Source organism: Mixophyes fleayi, chromosome 10, assembly GCF_038048845.1.
Source record: "Mixophyes fleayi isolate aMixFle1 chromosome 10, aMixFle1.hap1, whole genome shotgun sequence".
Classification (NCBI taxonomy): domain Eukaryota; kingdom Metazoa; phylum Chordata; class Amphibia; order Anura; family Limnodynastidae; genus Mixophyes; species Mixophyes fleayi.
Genome location: NC_134411.1, coordinates 43,452,942 through 43,468,216, shown reverse-complemented (window position 1 = coordinate 43,468,216; position 15,275 = coordinate 43,452,942). Strand labels below are relative to the sequence as shown.

General features: G+C 36.5%; 5 non-coding genes across 5 annotated transcripts; all 5 read left to right on the top strand.

Moving 5' to 3' along the window:
- Positions 1 to 2,038: 2,038 nt before the first annotated feature.
- Positions 2,039 to 2,110, top strand: TRNAQ-UUG (transfer RNA glutamine (anticodon UUG)). Its single transcript has one exon. It is a non-coding gene; the product is annotated as a tRNA-Gln (tRNA).
- A 4,065-nt stretch (positions 2,111 to 6,175) lies between these two features.
- TRNAQ-UUG (transfer RNA glutamine (anticodon UUG)) lies at positions 6,176 to 6,247 on the top strand. The gene has a single exon. It is a non-coding gene; the product is annotated as a tRNA-Gln (tRNA).
- A 4,064-nt stretch (positions 6,248 to 10,311) lies between these two features.
- TRNAQ-UUG (transfer RNA glutamine (anticodon UUG)) lies at positions 10,312 to 10,383 on the top strand. The gene has a single exon. It is a non-coding gene; the product is annotated as a tRNA-Gln (tRNA).
- Positions 10,384 to 12,378: 1,995 nt separating this feature from the next.
- On the top strand, positions 12,379 to 12,450 carry TRNAQ-UUG (transfer RNA glutamine (anticodon UUG)). The gene has a single exon. It is a non-coding gene; the product is annotated as a tRNA-Gln (tRNA).
- Positions 12,451 to 14,446: 1,996 nt separating this feature from the next.
- Positions 14,447 to 14,518, top strand: TRNAQ-UUG (transfer RNA glutamine (anticodon UUG)). The gene has a single exon. It is a non-coding gene; the product is annotated as a tRNA-Gln (tRNA).
- The last annotated feature ends 757 nt before the right edge of the window (positions 14,519 to 15,275 follow it).

Sequence of the window (15,275 nt, the reverse complement as noted above, 5' to 3'; positions counted from 1 at the left end):
GGGGGCATGATCTTTATATTTTGTGGCATTCATGAGGATACTCTCTAAAAAGCCTACTCATTGAGCGGTCGTAATGTTTGTACAATTTCAGAACAGAACCCCAACTTTTCAGAAGACAGGTAAATGACAAGAAAGATACATGAATAAGCAAGTAAGAACTACAAGAAATAGGGATGCTAAAGCTCGATTTCTAAAATCAGAGATCCCCACGAACACCCCAAATTTGGCTCGGCTTGGTAATTTCCAGCTTCCTTGAAACTGAAATTGAGGCAAAATGTCATTGTTGCTTTGTCGGATCTCAAGGGTTTTGGATTCCATAAGTACCTCCCTCCACCGGAGATCTGGCGCTATTGCTCACACAGACACAGAGGTAGCAGTGTTCTTGTCACTTTCCAATCTCCTATGCCATTGCTGACACAGAAAAAGGGGTAGCAATGTTCTTGTCACTCTCTAGTCTCCAGTGACATTGATCTGTGTCATTGCTCACACAGAAAAAGTATTATTAGGTCACCAATTCACATGGTGGACGCTATGCAGACACTATATCAATAAAGGATAAACACCATGTAAACAGAATATAAAACAGATTTTAATGCACAGCAGAAGAATTTTATGCTGCAGTATATTTCATATAAAAGGTAGCTAAAACAAGATACTAAACTGAAAACCTTATGAAAACATTTCTGCATGAGCTTGGGTGTGGGAATTTGTGGGGAATTGGCTAGCATTCTGACTTTCAAGCTCTTCAGTCTGATTTGACATGTTGTTGAAACCAAATGGCTTCTATTCCTTAGCAATCTGGTTATTAGTTTGGGATATTTTTAATCACAGGACAGTCTTTTAGAGTGGATGTCCACTTCTTGATTACTGTGCAGTTTCTTACTTTGTTTCCGATGATGGTTTTTCTCCTATTACCTGAATCCTGGAACCAATTGCTGTGAGCTTGAAGTACAGGGCTAACAAGTCCATACATTCCACTTTAAGAACCTCAATCAAAGCATTCTTTTCAGCAATAAGGGAGACTTATGGGCAGCCTTACTCTCCCCAAGAAACCTATCAGCCTGATCACATCCTATTGGCACTCTGCTTCAGATAGCTGAGAACCCCAGGAGATTAGGCTTCTAAGTTTGCTACAAGACTTGTCCAAAAGAGGATTGTCTGTGAAGTTGACCACACACAGCTTTCCAACACATTGACATTACTATATGGGTATGGGATCTGTTATACAGACACTGCTTATGCAACAGGATGTCAAGATAATCCAGTGGAAAAATGTAAATACATGCTGCTTTTTCAGTAATAATATCACACATAGATGGTGAGCTAGAGTTTCCTCCTACAGTGATTGTGAAGAGTAATGATAAACACTTCAATAAGGAATGGAATGCCAAAGACATTTTGTGACAGACAGGGAAATATTTTAAATGTATTGTAGTAGTAGATTTTAGTCATGGTGCACAAATATACTGGAAAAGACCTTATATAGAAAACCCCCAGTGCTTCAATTAATAGATAACGAACCTGTGCATTCAATGCCACAATTGCAATTTTAGGGGTCTCAGTTGTCCTAGGCTACATTCACTGGAAGGGAAATGGAGCTTGAGCATTAGTCAAAATCGAAATCCATTGATCACTTTGGCAAAAACTATTTTGATGCTGCTTATTGCTATCATAGTCTGTACGGTATACAGAGAAACCATACAAGTCATAGTAATCTAACCATTTATATTTGGACAAGCAGCAAAGGGAGATACAATTTAGGTTGTTGCTATCTGGTAATAACATTTCAAATGGTTTTCCTAACATTGTAATCTGGATTTTTTGTACTTTTAACTTTGTTCAACATAATAAAAATAAAAGGGTAAGATGTATTTTATGTTAAGAGAAATTGAAATGTTAATCCAATCTGTGTACGCAATAGTATTACACCATAATGAAGCAGATGGAAACAAATTATTCCAATAAGAAGATGCAGCCCTATTGACAAACACTGGTAATGCAGTCCTAAAAGAATACCCAAATTGCCATTTCTACAGTTGGTTCCATGGTGTATTGGTTAGCACTTTGGACTTTGAATCCAGTGATCAGAGTTCAAATCTCAGTGGAACCTTGCTTTTGTTTTTTCTTAAAGATGTCATATGAAATGTGAACACAATTCAATATATGTAACTCTAGCTAGCAGAGACAAAATAAAACAAATACAAGAGGCACAAAACAGTATTGTCTGAATAATCAGCTAAATTATTCATGCGGTAAGATATGAAATAAAACAAAACAGAGAGTCTCCATGCAATACCGTACATGTGTACTGAGATGGTTGGTACGGTGCAAAGTAGTTAGCACTGCTGCCTCACATGGATCCAATTGAAACCCAGACCATAATCCACTATTGTGGAGTTTGTAATTCCTTATTGTGCAAGGATAGCTTCTCCCCAAGTGCCCCTGCCCAAATCCAGTCCAAAAAACATACCAATATGCTAATTGGCAAGTGATAAAATTGAGCCCAGTATGCATGTGTATTAGAGAATTTAGACTTGACACCTCACTGGGACATGGACTAATGAGAATAGATAAATTGTTATTCGTAAAACACTGTATAATATTCAGCCATTATATCAATAAAGGATAAACACCATGTTAACAGTATATAAAACAGATTTAATGCACAGCAGAAGAATTTACTGCTGCAGTATATTTCATATAAAAGGTAGCTAAAACAAGATACTAAACTGAAAACCTTATGAAAACATTTCTGCATGAGCTTGGGTGTGGGAATTTGTGGTGAACTGGCTAGCATTCTGGCTTTCAAGCTCTTCAGTCTGATTTCACATGTTGTTGAAACCAAATGGCTTCTATTCCTTAGCAATCTGGTCATTAGTTTGGGATATTTTTAATCACAGGACAGTCTTTTAGAGTGGATGTCCACTTCTTGATTACTGTGTAGTTTCTTACTTTGTTTCCGATGATGGTTTCTCTCCTATTACCTGAATCATGGAACCAATTGATGTGAGCTTGAAGTACAGGGCTGACAAGTCCATACATTCCACTTTAAAAACCTCAATCAAAGCATTCTTTTGAGCAATAAGGGAGACTTATGGGCAGCCTTACTCTCCCCAAGGAACCTATCAGCCTGATCACATCCTATTGGCACTCTGCTTCAGATAGCTGAGAACCCCAGGAGATTAGGCTCCTAAGTTTGCTACAAGACTTGTCCAAAAGAGGATTGTCTGTGAAGTTGACCACACACAGCTTTCCAACACATTGACATTACTATATGGGTATGGGATCTGTTATACAGACACTGCTTATGCAACAGGATGTCACGATAATCCAGTGGAAAAATGTAAATACATGCTGCTTTTTCAGTAATAATATCACACATAGATGGTGAGCTAGAGTTTCCTCCTACAGTGATTGTGAAGAGTAATGATAAACACTTCAATAAGGAATGGAATGCCAAAGACATTTTGTGACAGACAGGGAAATATTTTAAATGTATTGTAGTAGTAGATTTTAGTCATGGTGCACAAATATACTGGAAAAGACCTTATATAGAAAACCCCCAGTGCTTCAATTAATAGATAACGAACCTGTGCATTCAATGCCACAATTGCAATTTTAGGGGTCTCAGTTGTCCTAGGCTACATTCACTGGAAGTGAAATGGAGCTTGAGCATTAGTCAAAATCGAAATCCATTGATCACTTTGGCAAAAACTATTTTGATGCTGCTTATTGCTATCATAGTCTGTACGGTATACAGAGAAACCATACCAGTCATAGTAATCTAACCATTTATATTTGGACAAGCAGCAAAGGGAGATACAATTTAGGTTGTTGCTATCTGGTAATAACATTTCAAATGGTTTTCCTAGCATTGTAATCTGGATTTTTTTGTACTTTTAACTTTGTTCAACATAATAAAAATGAAAGGGTAAGATGTATTTTATGTTAAGAGAAATTGAAATGTTCATCCAATCTGTGTACGCAATAGTATTACACCATAATGAAGCAGATGGGAACAAATTATTCCAATAAGAAGATGCAGCCCTATTGACAAACACTGGTAATGCAGTCCTAAAAGAATACCCAAATTGCCATTTCTACAGTTGGTTCCATGGTGTAATGGTTAGCACTTTGGACTTTGAATCTTGCGATCTGAGTTAAAATCTCAGTGGAACCTTGCTTTTGTTTTTTCTTAAAGATGTCATATGATATGTGAACACAGTTCAATATATGTAACTCTAGCTAGCAGAGACAAAATAAAACAAATACAAGAGGCACAAAACAGTATTGTCTGAATAATCAGCTAAATTATTCATGTGGTCAGATATGAAATAAAACAAAACAGAGAGTCTCCATGCAAAACCATACATGTGTATTGAGATGGTTGGTACGGTGCAAAGTAGTTAGCACTGCTGCCTCATATGGATCCAATTGAAACCCAGACCATAATCCACTATTGTGGAGTTTGTAGTTCCTTATTTTGCAAGGATAGCTTCTCCCCAAGTGCCTCTGCCCAAATCCAGTCCAAAAAACATACCAATATGCTAATTGGCAAGTGATAAAATTGAGCCCAGTATGCATGTGTATTAGAGAATTTAGACTTGACACCTCACTGGGACATGGACTAATGAGAATAGATAAATTGTTATTCGTAAAACACTGTATAATATTCAGCCATTATATCAATAAAGGATAAACACCATGTTAACAGTATATAAAACAGATTTAATGCACAGCAGAAGAATTTACTGCTGCAGTATATTTCATATAAAAGGTAGCTAAAACAAGATACTAAACTGAAAACCTTATGAAAACATTTCTGCATGAGCTTGGGTGTGGGAATTTGTGGGGAATTGGCTAGCATTCTGACTTTCAAGCTCTTCAGTCTGATTTGACATATTGTTGGAACCAAATGGCTTCTATTCCTTAGCAATCTGGATATTAGTTTGGGATATTTTTAATCACAGGACAGTCTTTTAGAGTGGATGTCCACTTCTTGATTACTGTGCAGTTTCTTACTTTGTTTCCGATGATGGTTTTTCTCCTATTACCTGAATCCTGGAACCAATTGCTGTGAGCTTGAAGTACAGGGCTAACAAGTCCATACATTCCACTTTAAGAACCTCAATCAAAGCATTCTTTTGAGCAATAAGGGACACTTATGGGCAGCCTTACTCTCACCAAGGAACCTATCAGCCTGATCACATCCTATTGGCACTCTGCTTCAGATAGCTGAGAACCCCAGGAGATTAGGCTTCTAAGTTTGCTACAAGAATTGTCCAAAAGAGGATTGTCTGTGAAGTTGACCACACACAGCTTTCCAACACATTGACATTACTATATGGGTATGGGATCTGTTATACAGACACTGCTTATGCAACAGGATGTCAAGATAATCCAGTGGAAAAATGTAAATACATGCTGCTTTTTCAGTAATAATATCACACATAGATGGTGAGCTAGAGTTTCCTCCTACAGTGATTGTGAAGAGTAATGATAAACACTTCAATAAGGAATGGAATGCCAAAGACATTTTGTGATAGACAGGGATATATTTTAAATGTATTGTAGTAGTAGATTTTAGTCATGGTGCACAAATATACTGGAAAAGACCTTATATAGAAAACCCCCAGTGCTTCAATTAATAGATAACGAACCTGAGCATTCAATGCCACAATTGCAATTTTAGGGGTCTCAGTTGTCCTAGGCTACATTCACTGGAAGTGAAAGGGAGTTTGAGCATTAGTTAAAATCGAAATCCATTGATCACTTTGGCAAAAACTATTTTGATGCTGCTTATTGCTATCATAGTCTGTACGGTATACAGAGAAACCATACAAGTCATAGTAATCTAACCATTTATATTTGGACAAGCAGCAAAGGGAGATACAATTTAGGTTGTTGCTATCTGGTAATAACATTTAAAATGGTTTTCCTAGCATTGTAATCTGGATTTTTTGTACTTTTAACTTTGTTCAACATAATAAAAATGAAAGGGTAAGATGTATTTTATGTTAAGAGAAATTGAAATGTTCATCCAATCTGTGTACGCAATAGTATTACACCATAATGAAGCAGGTGAAAATAAATTATTCCAATAAGAAGATGCAGCCCTATTGGCAAACGCTGGTAATGCAGTCCTAAAGGAATATTTAAATTGCAATGTACAGTTGGTTCCATGGTGTAATGGCTAGCACTTTGGACTTTGAATCCAGCGATCTGAGTTCAAATCTCAGTGGAACATTGATTTTGTTTTTTCTTAAAGATGTCATATGAAAGGTGAACACAATTCAATATATGTAACTCTAGCTAGCAGAGACAAAATAAAACAAATACAAGAGGCACAAAACAGTATTGTCTAAATAATCAGCTAAATTATTCATGCGGTAAGATATGAAATAAAACAAAACAGAGAGTCTCCATACAATACCATACATGTGTACTGAGATGGTTGGTACGGTGCAAAGTAGTTAGCACTGCTGCCTCACATGGATCCAATTGAAACCCAGACCATAATCCACTATTGTGGAGTTTGAAAATACTTATTGTGCAAGGATAGCTTCTCCCCAAGTGCCCCTGCCCAAATCCAGTCCAAAAAACATACCAATATGCTAATTGGCAAGTGATAAAATTGAGCCCAGTATGCATGTGTATTAGAGAATTTAGACTTGACACCTCACTGGGACAGGGATAAATGAGAATAGATAAATTGTTATTCGTAAAACACTGTATATTATTCAGCCATTATTTCAATAAAGGATAAACACCATGTTAACAGTATATAAAACAGATTTAATGCACAGCAGAAGAATTTACTGCTGCAGTATATTTCATATAAAAGGTAGCTAAAACAAGATACTAAACTGAAAACCTTATGAAAACATTTCTGCATGAGCTTGGGTGTGGGAATTTGAGGTGAACTGGCTAGCATTCTGGCTTTCAAGCTCTTCAGTCTGATTTCACATGTTGTTGAAACCAAATGGCTTCTATTCCTTAGCAATCTGGTTATTAGTTTGGGATATTTTTAATCACAGGACAGTCTTTTAGAGTGGATGTCCACTTCTTGATTACTGTGCAGTTTCTTACTTTGTTTCCGATGATGGTTTTTCTCCTATTACCTGAATCCTGGAACCAATTGCTGTGAGCTTGAAGTACAGGGCTAACAAGTCCATACATTCCACTTTAAGAACCTCAATCAAAGCATTCTTTTGAGCAATAAGGGAGACTTATGGGCAGCCTTACTCTCCCCAAGGAACCTATTAGCCTGATCACATCCTATTGGCACTCTGCTTCAGATAGCTGAGAACCCCAGGAGATTAGGCTCCTAAATTTGCTTCAAGACTTGTCCAAAAGAGGATTGTCTGTGAAGTTGACCACACACAGCTTTCCAACACATTGACATTACTATATGGGTATGGGATCTGTTATACAGACACTGCTTATGCAACAGGATGTCAAGATAATCCAGTGGAAAAATGTAAATACATGCTGCTTTTTCAGTAATAATATCACACATAGATGGTGAGCTAGAGTTTCCTCCTACAGTGATTGTGAAGTGTAATGATAAACACTTCAATAAGGAATGGAATGCCAAAGACATTTTGTGACAGACAGGGAAATATTTTAAATGTATTGTAGTAGTAGATTTTAGTCATGGTGCACAAATATACTGGAAAAGACCTTATATAGAAAAACCCCAGTGCTTCAATTAATAGATAACGAACCTGTGCATTCAATGCCACAATTGCAATTTTAGGGGTCTCAGTTGTCCTAGGCTACATTCACTGGAAGTGAAATGGAGCTTGAGCATTAGTCAAAATCGAAATCCATTGATCACTTTGGCAAAAACTATTTTGATGCTGCTTATTGCTATCATTGTCTGTACGGTATACAGAGAAACCATACAAGTCATAGTAATCTAACCATTTGTATTTGGACAAGCAGCAAAGGGAGATACAATTTAGGTTGTTGCTATCTGGTAATAACATTTCAAATGGTTTTCCTAACATTGTAATCTGGATTTTTTGTACTTTTAACTTTGTTCAACATAATAAAAATAAAAGGGTAAGATGTATTTTATGTTAAGAGAAATTGAAATGTTAATCCAATCTGTGTACGCAATAGTATTACACCATAATGAAGCAGATGGAAACAAATTATTCCAATAAGAAGATGCAGCCCTATTGACAAACACTGGTAATGCAGTCCTAAAAGAATACCTAAATTGCCATTTCTACAGTTGGTTCCATGGTGTAATGGTTAGCACTTTGGACTTTGAAACCAGCGATTTGAGTTCAAATCTCAGTGGAACCTTGCTTTTGTTTTTTCTTAAAGATGTCATATGATATGTGAACACAGTTCAATATATGTAACTCTAGCTAGCAGAGACAAAATAAAACAAATACAAGAGGCACAAAACAGTATTGTCTGAATAATCAGCTAAATTATTCATGTGGTAAGATATGAAATAAAACAAAACAGAGAGTCTCCATGCAAAACCATACATGTGTATTGAGATGGTTGGTACGGTGCAAAGTAGTTAGCACTGCTGCCTCATATGGATCCAATTGATACCCAGACCATAATCCACTATTGTGGAGTTTGAAATTCCTTATTGTGCAAGGATAGCTTCTCCCCAAGTGCCCCTGCCCAAATCCAGTCCAAAAAACATACCAATATGCTAATTGGCAAGTGATAAAATTGAGCCCAGTATGCATGTGTATTAGAGAATTTAGACTTGACACCTCACTGGGACAGGGACTAATGAGAATAGATAAATTGTTATTCGTAAAACACTGTATAATATTCAGCCATTATATCAATAAAGGATAAACACCATGTTAACAGTATATAAAACAGATTTAATGCACAGCAGAAAAATTTACTGCTGCAGTATATTTCATATAAAAGGTAGCTAAAACAAGATACTAAACTGAAAACCTTATGAAAACATTTCTGCATGAGCTTGGGTGTGGGAATTTGTGGTGAATTGGCTAGCATTCTGGCTTTCAAGCTCTTCAGTCTGATTTTACATGTTGTTGAAACCAAATGGCTTCTATTCCTTAGCAATCTGGTTATTAGTTTGGGATATTTTTAATCACAGGACAGTCTTTTAGAGTGGATGTCCACTTCTTGATTACTGTGCAGTTTCTTACTTTGTATCCGATGATGGTTTTTCTCCTATTACCTGAATCCTGGAACCAATTGCTGTGAGCTTGAAGTACAGGGCTAACAAGTCCATACATTCCACTTTAAGAACCTCAATCAAAGCATTCTTTTGAACAATAAGGGAGACTTATGGGCAGCCTTACTCTCCCCAAGGAACCTATCAGCCTGATCACATCCTATTGGCACTCTGCTTCAGATAGCTGAGAACCCCAGGAGATTAGGCTCCTAAATTTGCTACAAGACTTGTCCAAAAGAGGATTGTCTGTGAAGTTGACCACACACAGCTTTCCAACACATTGACATTACTATATGGGTATGGGATCTGTTATACAGACACTGCTTATGCAACAGGATGTCAAGATAATCCAGTGGAAAAATGTAAATACATGCTGCTTTTTCAGTAATAATATCACACATAGATGGTGAGCTAGAGTTTCCTCCTACAGTGATTGTGAAGAGTAATGATAAACACTTCAATAAGGAATGGAATGCCAAAGACATTTTGGGACAGACAGGGATATATTTTAAATGTATTGTAGTAGTAGATTTTAGTCATGGTGCACAAATATACTGGAAAAGACCTTATATAGAAAACTCCCAGTGCTTCAATTAATAGATAACGAACCTGTGCATTCAATGCCACAATTGCAATTTTAGGGGTCTCAGTTGTCCTAGGCTACATTCACTGGAAGGGAAATGGAGCTTGAGCATTAGTCAAAATCAAAATCCATTGATCACTTTGGCAAAAACTATTTTGATGCTGCTTATTGCTATCATAGTCTGCACGGTATACAGAGAAACCATACAAGTCAAAGTAATTTAACCATTTGTATTTGGACAAGCAGCAAAGGGAGATACAGTTTAGGTTGTTTCTATCTGTTAATAACATTTCAAATGGTTTTCCTAACATTGTAATCTGGATTTTTTCTACTTTTAACTTTGTTCAACATAATAAAAATGAAAAGGTAAGATGTATTTTATGTTAAGAGAAATTGAAATGTTCATCCAATCTGTGTACGCAATAGTATTACACCATAATGAAGCAGGTGGAAATAAATTATTCCAATAATAAGATGCAGCCCTATTGGCAAACACTGGCAATGCAGTCCTAAAGGAATATTTAAATTGCAATGTACAGTTGGTTCCATGGTGTAATGGTTAGCACTTTGGACTTTGAATCCAGTGATCTGTGTTCAAATCTCAGTGGAACTTTGCTTTTGTTTTTTCTTAAAGATGTCATATGAAATGTGAACACAATTCAATATATGTAACTCTAGCTAGCAGAGACAAAATAAAAGAAATACAAGAGGCACAAAACAGTATTGTCTGAATAATCAGCTAAATTATTCATGCGGTAAGATATGAAATAAAACAAAACAGAGAGTCTCCTTGCAATACCATACATGTGTACTGAGATGGTTGGTACGGTGCAAAGTAGTTAGCACTGCTGCCTCACATGGATCCAATTGAAACCCAGACCATAATCCACTATTGTGGAGTTTGTAATTCCTTATTGTGCAAGGATAGCTTCTCCCCAAGTGCCCCTGCCCAAATCTAGTCCAAAAAACATACCAATAGGCTAATTGGCAAGTGATAAAATTGAGCCCAGTATGCATGTGTATTAGAGAATTTAGACTTGACACCTCACTGGGACAGGGATTAATGAGAATAGATAAATTGTTATTCGTAAAACACTGTATATTATTCAGCCATTATTTCAATAAAGGATAAACACCATGTTAACAGTATATAAAACAGATTTAATGCACAGCAGAAGAATTTACTGCTGCAGTATATTTCATATAAAAGGTAGCTAAAACAAGATACTAAACTGAAAACCTTATGAAAACATTTCTGCATGAGCTTGGGTGTGGGAATTTGTGGTGAACTGGCTAGCATTCTGGCTTTCAAGCTCTTCAGTCTGATTTCACATGTTGTTGAAACCAAATGGCTTCTATTCCTTAGCAATCTGGTTATTAGTTTGGGATATTTTTAATCACAGGACAGTCTTTTAGAGTGGATGTCCACTTCTTGATTACTGTGCAGTTTCTTACTTTGTTTCCGATGATGGTTTTTCTCCTATTACCTGAATCCTGGAACCAATTGCTGTGAGCTTGAAGTACAGGGCTAACAAGTCCATACATTCCACTTTAAGAACCTCAATCAAAGCATTCTTTTGAGCAATAAGGGAGACTTATGGGCAGCCTTACTCTCCCCAAGGAACCTATCAGCCTGATCACATCCTATTGGCACTCTGCTTCAGAAAGCTGAGAACCCCAGGAGATTAGGCTCCTAAATTTGCTACAAGACTTGTCCAAAAGAGGATTGTTTGTGAAGTTGACCACACACAGCTTTCCAACACATTGACATTACTATATGGGTATGGGATCTGTTATACGGACACTGCTTATGCAACAGGATGTCAAGATAATCCAGTGGAAAAATGTAAATACATGCTGCTTTTTCAGTAATAATATCACACATAGATGGTGAGCTAGAGTTTCCTCCTACAGTGATTGTAAAGAGTAATGCTAAACACTTTAATAAGGAATGGAATGCCAAAGACATTTTGGGACAGACAGGGATATATTTTAAATGTATTGTAGTAGTAAATTTTAGTCATGGTGCACAAATATACTGGAAAAGACCTTATATAGAAAACTCCCAGTGCTTTAATTAATAGATAACGAACCTGTGCATTCAATGCCACAATTGCAATTTTAGGGGTCTCAGTTGTCCTAGGCTACATTCATTGGAAGGGAAATGGAGCTTGAGCATTAGTCAAAATCGAAATCCATTGATCACTTTGGCAAAAACTATTTTGATGCTGCTTATTGCTATCATAGTCTGCACGGTATACAGAGAAACCATACAAGTCATAGTAATCTAACCATTTATATTTGGACAAGCAGCAAAGGGAGATACAATTTAGGTTTTTTGTATCTGGTAATAACATTTCAAATGGTTTTCCTAACATTGTAATCTGGATTTTTTGTACTTTTAACTTTGTTCAACATAATAAAAGTAAAAAGGTAAGATGTATTTTATGTTAAGAGAAATTGAAATGTTCATCCAATCTGTGTACGCAATAGTATTACACCATAATGAAGCAGGTGGAAATAAATTATTCCAATAAGAAGATGCAGCCCTATTGGCAAACACTGGCAATGCAGTCCTAAAGGAATATTTAAAATGCAATGTACAGTTGGTTCCATGGTGTAATGGTTAGCACTTTGGACTTTGAATCCAGTGATCTGAGTTCAAATCTTAGTGGAACCTTGCTTTTGTTTTTTCTTAAAGATGTCATATGAAATGTGAACACAATTCAATATATGTAACTCTAGCTAGCAGAGTCAAAATAAAATAAATACAAGAGGCACAAAACAGTATTGTCTGAATAATCAGCTAAATTATTCATGCGGTAAAATATGAAATAAAACAAAACAGAGAGTCTCCATGCAATACCATACATGTGTACTGAGATGGTTGGTACGGTGCAAAGTAGTTAGCACTGCTGCCTCACATGGATCCAATTGAAACCCAGACCATAATCCACTATTGTGGAGTTTGAAATTCCTTATTGTGCAAGGATAGCTTCTCCCCAAGTGCGCCTGCCCAAATCCAGTCCAAAAACATACCAATATGCTAATTGGCAAGTGATAAAATTGAGCCCAGTATGCATGTGTATTAGAGAATTTAGACTTGACACCTCACTGGGACAGGGACTAATGAGAATAGATAAATTGTTATTTGTAAAACACTGTATATTATTCAGCCATTATTTCAATAAAGGATAAACGCCATGTTAACAGTATATAAAACAGATTTAATGCACAGCAGAAGATTTTACTGCTGCAGTATATTTCATATAAAAGGTAGCTAAAACAAGATACTAAACTGAAAACCTTATGAAAACATTTCTGCATGCGCTTGGGTGTGGGAATTTGTGGTGAATTGGCTAGCATTCTGGCTTTCAAGCTCTTCAGTCTGATTTCACATGTTGTTGAAACCAAATGGCTTCTATTCCTTAGCAATCTGGTTATTAGTTTGGGATATTTTTAATCACAGGACAGTCTTGTAGAGTGGATGTCCACTTCTTGATTACTGTGCAGTTTCTTACTTTGTTTCCGATGATGGTTTTTCTCCTATTACCTGAATCATGGAACCAATTGCGGTGAGCTTGAAGTACAGGGCTAACAAGTCCATACATTCCACTTTAAGAACCTCAATCAAAGCATTCTTTTGAGCAATAAGGGAGACTTATGGGCAGCCTTACTCTCCCCAAGGAACCTATCAGCCTGATCACATCCTATTGGCACTCTGCTTCAGATAGCTGAGAACCCCAGGAGATTAGGCTCCTAAATTTGCTACAAGACTTGTCCAAAAGAGGATTGTCTGTGAAGTTGACCACACACAGCTTTCAAACACATTGACATTACTATATGGGTATGGCATCTGTTATACAGACACTGCTTATGCAACAGGATGTCAAGATAATCCAGTGGAAAAATGTAAATACATGCTGCTTTTTCAGTAATAATATCACACATAGATGGTGAGCTAGAGTTTCCTCCTACAGTGATTGTGAAGAGTAATGATAAACACTTCAATAAGGAATGGAATGCCAAAGATATTTTGGGACAGACAGGGATATATTTTAAATGTATTGTAGTAGTAGATTTTAGTCATGGTGCACAAATATACTGGAAAAGACCTAATATAGAAAACTCCCAGTGCTTCAATTAATAGATAACGAACCTGTGCATTCAATGCCACAATTGCAATTTTAGGGGTCTCAGTTGTCCTAGGCTACATTCATTGGAAGGGAAATGGAGCTTGAGCATTATTCAAAATCGAAATCCATTGATCACTTTGGCAAAAACTATTTTGATGCTGCTTATTGCTATCATAGTCTGCACGGTATACAGAGAAACCATACAAGTCATAGTAATCTAACCATTTGTATTTGGACAAGCAGCAAAGGGAGATACAATTTAGGTTGTTTCTATCTGGTAATAACATTTTAAATGGATTTCCTAACATTGTAATCTGGATTTTTTGTACTTTTAACTTTGTTCAACATAATAAAAATGAAAAGGTAAGATGTATTTTATTTTAAGAGAAATTGAAATGTTCATCCAATCTGTGTACGCAGTAGTATAACACCATAATGAAGCAGATGAAAACAAATTATTCCAATAAGAAGATGCAGCCCTATTGGCAAACACTGGTATTGCAGTCCTAAAAGAATACTCAAATTGCCATTTCTACAGTTGGTTCCATGGTGTAATGGTTAGCACTTTGGACTTTGAATCCAGTGATCTGAGTTCAAATCTCAGTGGAACCTTGCTTTTGTTTTTTCTTAAAGATGTCATATGAAATATGAACACAATTCAATATATGTGACTCTAGCTAGCAGAGACAAAATAAAACAAATACAAGAGGCACAAAACAGTATTGTCTGAATAATCAGCTAAATTATTCATGCGGTAAGATATGAAATAAAACAAAACAGAGAGTCTCCATGCAATACCATACATGTGTACTAAGATGGTTGGTACGGTGCAAAGTAGTTAGCACTGCTGCCTCACATGGATCCAATTGAAACCCAGACCATAATCCACTATTGTGGAGTTTGAAATTCCTTATTGTGCAAGGATAGCTTCTACCCAAGTGCCCCTGCCTAAATCCAGTCCAAAAAACATACCAATATGCTAATTGGCAAGTGATAAAATTGAGCCCAGTATGCATGTGTATTAGAGAATTTAGACTTGACACCTCACTGGGACAGGGATTAATGAGAATAGATAAATTGTTATTCGTAAAACACTGTATATTATTCAGCCATTATTTCAATAAGGATAAACACCATGTTAACAGTATATAAAACAGATTTAATGCACAGCAGAAGAATTTACTGCTGCAGTATATTTCATATAAAAGGTAGCTAAAACAAGATACTAAACTGAAAACCTTATGAAAACATTTCTGCATGAGCTTGGGTGTGGGAATTTGTGGTGAATTGGCTAGCATTCTGGCTTTCAAGCTCTTCAGTCTGATTTCACATGTTGTTGAAACCAAATGGCTTCTATTCCTTAGCAATC